Here is an 11,141-nt window from a genome sequence, read left to right as displayed (position 1 = left end):
CTATATTAAACAGAACTATCATACACTTACATGAAATATTACTTTCCTTTTTAATGGTTCTTAATTATAAATGTTAAAAGCCAGCATCTTGTATAAGAATTTCAAAAATTCAGTTTAATTCTACACCTTTTTTCAGTCCTCTCTTCTCCTTATACCTCCTTCCTTAGTTAAATCTTTCCTTTATTTACCTTACTGTTTCTTTACATATTTCTTGTTTTCGAAAAACTCATGAAACCGTGGAAAATGGAATGTACCGCATTGACATTAATGACTGTTTTTTACACAAAATGCATTGAAGTCTATGGTCATTTTTTTCATGTGCATTTTGTTCTTGCTGCTTTTTTTATAGCGAAAATTTTCATGGCAAAATCTGGCTGTGATTTCATGAGAAAATTCACTGATAGCAAAATGAGGAATGTCCATGCCTGTCGAAAAATTCCACTCATAACTATCCAGAAGGCATAAATGGACATTGAATGATTTAAATAGAAATAACCATATGCCATTGCTGTAGATTTCAACCCAACTCTCTAGAAGATTTTAAAGCAGCACTCTATGAAGATTCTGAAGCAACACCCAAGTGTTTTCCATTAACATTAACATTAACCGCAGCCAACATATTACTGGTATGTGCCAGACCTTTGCTTGTTTGGTATTAGAAGTGTTGCCGTTGCTGGCAAATAGGGAACAATACCCTTGATAACAGAAACAAACTACCCACAGTAAAATCAAATGTGAGCTCCCAGGAAATGAGCAAAACCCACTGCAGAATTTTATTTAGACGTTTTGTTGTATAGTTTAATATCACAAGAGCCTTGGATACTGTGCTTGTTCAAGAACTCATCCAAACCCCTCTTATAGGCATTAACAGAATCTGCCATTACTACATCTCTAGGAAGGGCATTCCCCAACCTCACTGCCCTCAACATAAAAACCCCCTACACTGCTTCAAATGTTCCATTCCTCTTATCTAAAGGGGGGAATTGGTTCTGTGTTCTTTTCTATTGAAAAAAAGATTCTCTGTTTTGTGCCTTTAATGTGCTCTAATGTATTTGTAAAGATGCAAATCACAACCCGGACCAGATTTCAAAAGTTTTAAACAAATCTCAAAATCTCCTGTGCATCCAGTGCTCCAGATTCAGATGCTGCTGGGTTTCATACCACCCCTTATTATGTGCCATCCTAGGCCTTTGTAGCTTGTCCACAAACAGGCCCGGATTTGTGGAAAGGCCACAAAGGCCCGGGCCTAGGGCGGCATGCCGCCCCGCCGCACCAAAATATTAAAGTTTTTCGCGCATACGGAGCAATGGGGACCTCTCCCCCACTGCTCCGTATGTGATTGAAAAGGCCCGCGCATGCGCAATCACGAGTTCGCGCATGCGCAGGGGGGGCGTGTCAGAGAGGGGGCAGCCTCGGGGCGCCCCGGCAAACAAATCCGGCCCTGTCCACAAATCCAGGCCTGATAATATGATATTTAAAGAAAATGTGAACTTCAGCAACCCTGATTTACTTTTGTTTTTAACTTCCCTAATGTTGTTTCTGTTCATCTGCAGTTCACATGGTACAATCCCTGTGTGATTTTCTCATTTCTCAGTATAATGATGAGACGTATAGGTTTGCTGCTTATACTGCGGACCCTGCAAGGTAAGAACAAAGCACAGAAAAAAAACCAATCTGAATGACATTTGTGCTTGAATGTATCAACGTGTAAGGCTATGGTCTGGATTTCTGTGTTTATTTTTACTAATGTGTGTTATTAATATAATACAGGTAGGGACCAACTATACAGAATGCTTGGGACCTGGGGTTTTCTGGATAAGGGCTCTTTCCATAATTTGGATCTCCAAGTCTACTAAAAAATTATTTAAACTGTAATTAAACCCAACAGGATTGTTTTGGTTCCAATAAGGATTAATTATACCTTGGGATCAAGTACAAGGTACTGTCTTATTATTACAGAAAAATAACATAAGTTTAAAAAATGTGAATTATTTGATTAAAATGGAGTCTATGGGAGATGGCTTTTCCATAATATTTCCGGATAACGGGTTTCTGGATAATGGGTCCCATACCAGTACCTTAAAATTCTTATCTGATCCAGGGGGCTACAAAGTAAACAAAGTAAGTTAAAAACAGCTGTGTTTTATTAAGATGTATCATATATAAATATGGATTTGTTTCTTGGTATAGTTACAACTTGTGGTTGTGCAGTATCTGGTGTCTGAATTACATATGTTAAAGCTTTTTATCATCCTGTAATGACCCAAAGATATAATAAAATAGCCTAATGAAACAATCCTCATTTCTTTGTTTATCCAACAGCCTGCCTCCTGTGCTATAGGACTTGTAAGCTTTCTGCTCAAGGAAAATGAATCCTTAGCTGTAAAAGTTTTCATGTCTGTGATATTATATATCATGAATTACATTTAAAATATCATACTGTGTGTGTTTTGCAGGGTGTCTTCCCCAGGCTATCCATGTATCTCAGGCACCTGCTGTAAATACAACCGAGGGCAGCACAGTCACCTTACACTGTAATTACACCTTCAACATTACAAACAGTACATCAACTGGATATTATGATTGGCACAGGCATGTGTATGATGGACCTGAAGTGTCTGGTAACAATGCGGAATTTAAAGGGAGAATCTCCAAAGTAAATAATGAAGATTTCATGACTAGGAGAAGAGCTGATATTGAGCTGAAGGAAGTGATGATTTCAGACACTGGGATGTATATCTGTAATGTGATATTATTGGCCACTGGGATCATATCAGGTCATGGAAATGGAACGTTCCTCCTTGTATCAGGTGAGAAAAAGGGTAAAATAAAATATTGATGGAACATCCGACAAACAAAGTGACTGGGCCGCAACTAATGCGAAAGATGCTTAACCCCGTCTTTGCAAAATCAAGGGCAAGGCTCACAAATGCACATTTTGGGGCAGATCTAATCTCACCTTTTGATAAATCTGCCCCAAAATGTGCATGCATTCAGAAGCTATTGGTACCTGAGTCAATTCTCTCTCCTATAAAATTGCCCCTATTTAACACTTTTTAATGGCATTCTGCTGAATAAACTGTAGGGTAGAAAGCACAGGGCACCTGGAGGCAGCGATTGCCTTGAGGTGCCACACACGCATCTCCTTGCCACAGATTATGCAATCCGTACAGATTCATGCCAAAAAATGTAATTGCTACTTGCACAGGATTTACCAAGAGCATTCTCTTCCCACAAACAGTTTGCACTAGTATATATTAGCAGTGAAAAAAAACCACAGGACACAAGCAAGCCCAAAGCTCCTGCCGCTCCTGGGTGCCCTTAGTTCCAGCCCTGCACAATCTGGTTGAATTCAATGAAATCAGTGATGTAGCTATAATCCTACAGGCTACGTAGGTCTCTATAAAATATATTGCATAAAATAGCTCATATGTAAAACCATTCTTTATCTAAACAAAGCATTTTCATAAAAAGATACTTTTTAGTAGTATGTGCCATTGGGTAATCCTAAATAGAAAATTGCCAGTTTAGGTACTAAGGGCCGCCCCCTGGGGTTCTACGATTCAAGGTGCACGCAAACCAACTAAGAGAAGACATTCATGTAAAGTCACATCAGCCAGTTAATGGGAAAAGTTCTGTCTTTTGCTCCCACACTACTTCCTGTTACAGTCAGAGCTGCATTATTTCCTGTCAGCTGATCTCTGAGGGAACACACAGCCCATCACTAAATGGTGGCTCAAGGGAAAAGATGTAAAGGGCAATATTTACTGATATATATTCCAGTTCTGTTGGTAAATTATTCATTTTGGGGGTATAATTTTACTTTAATGTGCTGTTACTGGAACTGCATTGATATCTAAAAACCAGTCATTGGTATGATATATTTTAATCTCCGCATGCACCAGTTAATGGGCAAAATACATGGCTTAGTTCTTCTCCAGTAGTAATTAAATGCAGAACTGAACTATTTTACCTATCTTTGTCAAATATGGAATACAAAGGTAACCTTTTATACCCTTAACCTGTAAATACTGTACATGCAGGTTTAAAGAGCTGAACACTACAGCTGAATGTAGAAAGGTTAACCTTCCCTTTAAAGGGGTGGTTCACTTTCAGGTTAACTTTAGTATGTTATAGAATAGACTATTCTTGGCAAGTTTTCAATTGGTCTTCAATTTTTTTATTTTTTATCAGTTTTGAAATATTTGCCTTCCTCTTCTGCCTCTTTTCAGCTTTCAAATGGGGGTCACTGACCCCAGCAACCAAAAAACTATTGCTCTCTGAGGCTACAATTTTATCTTTATTGTTCCTTTTTATTACTTTTATTTCTATATGGACCTTCCTCTATTCATATTCCTGTCTCTCTTTCAAGCCACTGCCTGGTGTCTAGGTTAAATTGAACCCTAGCAACCAGATAGCTGCTGAAATTACAAACTGAAGAGCTGCTAAACAAAAAGCGAAATAATCCAAAGACCACAAATAATAACAAATGAAGACCAGTTACATCATACTAAAAGTTAATTTAAAGATGGACAACCAAGTACAGTACAGTTCTTTATTGTGTATTTTCTGTTTTACCTCTAGCACCTACAGAGACTGCTCCTAAAAGAGATATACTAACCATTTCTTTCAGTGCTGGTGCTGCAGGCATCATAATACTCATCTCAGTGGCAGTTTATCTGGCTTACACTAATAAAGGTAAGCCTTTAATATAACAATAACATAAAAATAAACTCCTACCAATTCAATGGCCTCGTCACTGAATTGCTGGTAAAGGAGAAATCAGAGGTTATGTACAAACAATGTACAAACAAACAGCTAGGGTGCCAATGCAGAAAGCAGGTACAAATCGGCATGTTTTTCACACTTTGCACCCTAGCTCCATTGTGATCACCTACAAGGTTCAACAGCCCTGTATGTCAGGTACATGAGCATCCCCTTCCACCTCCTAAAATACAAATCATTCAGACAAAAAGGTCAGGGAATACCAGCAGGTGCATGGTGTTAGGCTAATGCCAGATGAGGAGTAAGGCGGATATTTTCGGCAAGTAGAAAACCGCTTGCAGAAAATACCGCCCTACACCTTCTGCCTGCACCTGAATGAATGGAATACGCTCGGGTGCAGGCACATATAGCCGAAATACGCATAAAAGCGCGAGACTTTCAAACTCTCTCGTTTTTCCGCCTTTTACTTGCCAGTGCTACACTCTACACCTTGTGTCTGGCAATGTTAGAGTTCCGTAGCCCCAATTATTGTTCCATAGCCCCAATAATTGTTAAAGTAACCAGGGCTTTTGGTTAGAAACTTACTAATATGAAACTCTGACTAAACATACAGAGACTTTTACATTGGCTATATATATATAGGCTTTTCTGAATAGATAATTAAATGTTCACTAGCCATGCTTGTGCCTTCCACCCTATCTTCCATTATTCTGTCCTACATCATATCTGATTCTCAACTCAACCAAAATATCTGAATCTGCCATAAAATCCAGTAGTATAAGCACCCCATACATTGTTATGTAACTACATATAGGGGCAGATTCATTCAAACGCTCCAAGTGTATTTTCGATGAATTTTTCGTCACTTGCGCAACTTTTTCTACGCCCACGTGACTTTTTGTATGCTTGCGCGACTTTTTCGCACACTTGCGCGAAAAAATAGGAAAGGTTTTGCCGCTGTTTACAATTGTTCGGTTCGAAAATTTCGGGACTTTCGGATCGCCAATACGATATTATCGTGAACTAATACGATTTTTTCGTAAGTATTTTCGTGATATTTGCCATCTTCAGAAATTTTCGTATCCAATCCGAATTTATCCCATTCGGGATTCGAACTTGTGATTTCATGAATCTGCCCCATTGTGTCTGTTATATATATATATATATATTACTATCACCTTGCTGGACACATATCTATGGTTCCAGTTAAAGGGACAGAGTGGTCTCACTCTATTCACGAAATAGAGTTAGTCCCACACTTTGGCCATATTTTGGCCAAAATGTGGGACTAACACCTAATTTTTTGTAAAATTATTTTTAAAGGCAAACTAAGCGCTGGCAAACTTTCTTTCACTCTATTCATAGCTTTATATGATTTTGATTGGGCATGGAATACTTGCTTTGCTATGTGAGCGCACATTATGAATAGGAATTACTTGTATTTCAGCCACAGTAAAAGGTGGGTGTGCAATTTAGTGGTGCTTAGAAAAAGGTCATATAGATTCTTTAAATTCTGAATCTAAAATTCTAATTCCTAACACAAATGTATATTCAGCTAGGCTAATGCGCTTGTCCTGGCCCTTTTTGCATTTTCTCACACCTTATGAACATGGAACTACATTAGTTTGGTGGAACTAACGTCCTATCTTTGTCTTTTACAGGCTTCAATTTTAACAGAGAAGTGTAAGTGCTATTAATGTGACATTGTCTGTATGTGAGTGCAAGTTTATGTGGGTGCACTTGTGTTACTCATTTTAAGCATTAGGACGTGGTTTAATTTATTTTCTAATTACTTACAGGGGGCCTATAGTCTACACAGACTTCACAGGTACTGTATTACCTTCTGAGACTGTAAGTAATAATATGGTCGGTACTGTAGCTGTTACTGATTAACATCACAGTATTTAGTAGCATAACTTGTAGGCCCTGGGCACCCCCTCAGAGGGGCTCAGCGCACATTGACTTCCACCCAGAACTCCTCAAATACAGGCCCCATGGTTACACATACAAATTGTGAGCTGTTGTCAACAGGTTCTGATAAAGAGAGATTATAGGGCTGATTCACTAAAGTGCGTTAATTTTTATCGCACGCTTTTTTGCGTTAAAATAGACACGAAAATTAACGCGCGATTCACTATAGTATTACAGCGTGCATTAAGTCGCACGTCGCATGCGTTTAATTTCGCACTACCGCATGCGTTAATTTGCGCGCCGAAATAACACTAACGCATGATTCATAAACACTTAGAAGCGCTAAATATCGCATTAGTCTATGCAAAAATTAACACCTACTTGGGGCAGGCGGTAATTATAGAAAAGTACAGTTCATGAGCTTTTGGCAACACAATATGGACTTTGCAGTGGGATTTATTCAAGTCTGTGTTGGCCCTAGAGTGATGCAGCCTCCAGTTTGAAGGGAAATGGGCATTTTTCAGTACAGTCATTTTCCGTCAGTATTGGCATGTATGGCTAATATGGCGTGCGTTTTTTCGCACGCGGCAACTATTTATACGCGGTGCATTGCTTAGCGCTCGTTCCGTCAAATACCGCACGAAAATAGTCTTCACGACTAAAATAACGAAAGCAGTATCGCGCGTAAATTAACGCAAGTATGCTTTTAGTGAATCTTGCGTTAAGATGCGAAAAATTTGACGCAAAAAAAATAACGCACGTTTTAACGCACTTTAGTGAATCGGCCCTTATATGTTACTTAATTTACTGTAGGAAGGTGATAGTGCTAATCATAGATCTGTTGTTTCCACATTTCATAAGCATATTACTTAAAGGAAAACTATACCCCCGAACAATGTAGGGTTTAATAAAAATACATTTCATAAAACAGCTCAAACTGGCATAAAAACCCTGCTGCAGGGCACCATTAACAGACGGAAGTGCTTTGTCCATTGGCATATAGTACAGAAAAGAGATTCCCTGTTGTTGCTGTTGATGTAGAAGTGGCTCGAGAACACAGGGATGATTACTAACATTGGAGCTGAAATACAACAGTGCAATAAACCAACAAATCACAAAGACAACCACAAGCAAAGTGCCTTAGTCAGTAAATCGGCCCCTACATCCATGTGTAGTAAAAATAAATATTAAACATTAAATGTTTTTATTTCATGTTAATCATTAACCATATCACTATCTTAAACATATCGTCTATTTCATTTATTTCACCATTTTTCTTAAAAATGTCCATTCCTGCTTGTTTTTGCAATGTTTTATGCAGCGCTATATATGGGTTCTGCTTAATATTCCATGCTGTGTATATCCTTTAATTTGCAGTTCATGTGCTAATTTTATTTATCCTAGAACCAAGAGCTGACAACCTCCACATATCATCACAAGAGGTGAGCAATGCAGGTAGATGCTTTCCTGACAGAAGTGCAAAAGTGGCTTGGTCCACATAGGTAACTGAAACACCTGAAAAGTCATTTACTATGAATCAAGTGCTCGAGCATCAAAGGGCGCCCTTAGTTCTTATTCAAAAAGCACTTGAGTCCAGGGTCTGACTGTGCTCTCTACCCACATCTGTCGATGACCCTAACTTGTGTGTCTCAGGGGCGGATTTCAATTTAAGCACCCCTGGGCTGGTGATCACATACCCAACCTGTCGCCCCCTCCCATCCCAGATGTGCACACCAACACACACACAGGCACGTTATCACACAAGAGAAAAAAAGCAATAAGGTGCTGCACACAACCCACAAGTCACACTACATGAAGAAAAAGGAGACACATCCGGACAGAAGATTTTTAACCTGGCGCAGTCCCAGCACAGCTCACCATTGTGGTTTTACCACAAATCTGGGCCTGGTGTGTCTGAATGACACACAAGTTAGGGGGGAGGGAATTGTCTACATGCCTCCCCTCAGCCACCCCTCATGAATACAGCACTCAGGGTAGGCTCCCACAGCACAAAGAAATTTGTGATAGAATAGCCTTCAAGCAGTTGAACTTTAGTGTGAAAAGGCAGGCAGTGACAACATAGTCTGTGCTTACTGAAGAAGATATGATCCCCAGGTGTCCCACTCTGAACCAACAGCCCAGGGAACAGAAAAATGACAGAAGGGCGATGCCACAAGAAATTAAAATAACCATACTGTGGAGCTCTTCCACTTAATTCAAATGATGGGTCTGCCATCTCTGCAGGATGAAAAATGTGTAGTAAGCCCCCTACCCTGGTGGGCCCTGGGCAAATCCCCCACTTGCCCATTTATTATATATACAGTACATCTCTGACAGACCTGCAAGGCCAGAGCACCGACCTACACATCCAGATGCAACATGTGAAAAACGTGGTGGCTTGTGCTTGTTGTTGCACTTTGCACCAGAGCAGATATTTAGAGAGGAGCAGAGGAATGCAGTATTCTCCTTGCTCTACATAAATTCAATGAAAAATTCTTCTGCACAACATACCTTTTGCCTGTTTTAATCATGAAAATTATTTTTTCTGTTACACAGGACAAACAGGGGAATAGAAGCTAATCCATGTTTGATCCTTGTGTGGTAGATAATTAGATTCCACTGTGCACTGATAATCTAATTATCTACCTCACAAAAACCAAACATGTAGTAGCTCCAGTTAAACTGTTGGACCAGTATAACAATACAAAAACCCATAGAATTTTCATGATTAAAAAGATAGACATAAGGTACGTTCAGCACAATCCCCATTCATTGCACTTATTCATTCTTTAATAGAATGATTAGCATTACATTTATAAAATTAAGAATGAAACAATTACTGGTAAAGACTAAATAAAAGTCATATTCCTTGTGGGATCAGGGTATTTTTATAAGAATCTATGACTTAAAGTTCCATATTTAATACAAAAAAGAGGAAAATGAGCAATATCAATAATTATCCAGAATGTTCAGGACCCAGGGTTTTTTGGATAAGGGATTTTTTCGTTATTTGGATCTCCATACCTTAAGGGGCACATTTACTAACCCACGAATCCGAATTGGAAAAATTCCGATTGGAAAACGAACATTTTGCGACTTTTTCGTATTTTTTGCGATTTTTTTCGGCGCCTTTACGACTTTTCGGAAATTGTCGCGACTTTTTCATTACCAATACGATTTGCGCGAAAAAACGCGAGTTTTTCGTAGCCATTCCGAAAGTTGCGCAAAATCTGGTGATTTTTTTGTAGCGTTAAAACTTGCGGAAAAAGTCGCGCCTTTTTCGTAGCGTTAAAACTTAAAAGGCGCGAGTTTTAACGCTACGAAAAAATCGCAACATTTTGCGCAACTTTGGGAATGGCAACGAAAAAGTCGCGACAATTTTCCGAAAAAATCGCAAAATACCGATCATTACGAAAAAAACGCAATCGGACGCATTCGGCCCGTTCGTGGGTTAGTAAATGTGCCCCTAAGTCTTCTAATAAATGATTTAAACATTAAATAAATCCAATAGAACTGTTCTGCCTCCAATAAGGATTAAATATATCTTAGTTGGAATCAAGTATTTTTCAAAATGAAAACTATTTATAATGGAGTCTAAGGTAGATGGCCTTTGTAATTCGGATTTTTCTGGATAACAGATCCTATACCTGTACCATTAATCTATGTCAAGACTGTGTTGACACTGAATAGATTTGAGGTGAGATCAAAGGTGGGGGTCAGATTATACATGTCAGGCCATTTTAGATTTAGACTGGAAACCTCAGTGCTTCTTTGCAAATTCAAGCAGAACTCTGGTATTAATTTCCAGATTTTTCCTGTTCCCGGTATCTGTTGCCATTTGGAGCAGTAATACTGTTACTGGGATTGTTTGGTATAATATCAATCTTCTGTCCCTGTAAAATATATCTCTCTTAACCCATAAATCAGTTAATAATAGGGATGCACCAAAAAGAGTGAATCCAAGTGTCTGGCTGAATAGACATTGTCATTTCAGGTCTCTGGTTTTGCTTACATACAGATGTTTTACCATTCGTTATGCTGTGTGCTACTGTGTGATATTCTTTCCAGTGTTAGCTGGCATGTTTAATTCATTGTTTTCTATTTTCACAGTGGCAAAGTACAGAGAATCAGTTGTACAGTGAAGAAAACTTTCAGTATACATACGTGGAATGTCAAGACAACTGTAGGATACAAATTCCTCAAAGAAATCATGAAACGCATGTATACAATATGATCCCCTAAAATAGAGTTTCCTAGCTCAATTTAATCACTAAATGCTCGGTTAACTTTCTAAAGGAACACAATCAATACATTGGGTACGTTGGATCTAGTCATCAACTTATGGATTATAGATAGTTAAAACCTTACTTAATATGTAAAAATTAATTAGTACAAACATAATGAAACTTTCTAGTTTGAAGCTCATAAAACTTTATAGTTTGAACTTCATTTTAGGTCTCATTGCATATAAAGACACATAAAGACAAAATATACCATCCAAAATT

At 38.6% G+C, this 11,141-nt stretch overlaps 1 long non-coding RNA gene across 1 annotated transcript; it reads left to right on the top strand.

Moving 5' to 3' along the window:
• The first annotated feature begins 4,590 nt into the window (after window positions 1-4,590).
• On the top strand, window positions 4,591-8,078 carry LOC105946041. Its single transcript, XR_004222383.1, has 4 exons — window positions 4,591-4,698; window positions 6,387-6,408; window positions 6,525-6,553; window positions 8,041-8,078. It is a non-coding gene; the product is annotated as an uncharacterized LOC105946041 (long non-coding RNA).
• The last annotated feature ends 3,063 nt before the right edge of the window (window positions 8,079-11,141 follow it).

Source organism: Xenopus tropicalis, chromosome 4, assembly GCF_000004195.4.
Source record: "Xenopus tropicalis strain Nigerian chromosome 4, UCB_Xtro_10.0, whole genome shotgun sequence".
NCBI lineage: Eukaryota > Metazoa > Chordata > Amphibia > Anura > Pipidae > Xenopus > Xenopus tropicalis.
This window is presented reverse-complemented; position numbering and strand designations above follow the sequence as displayed.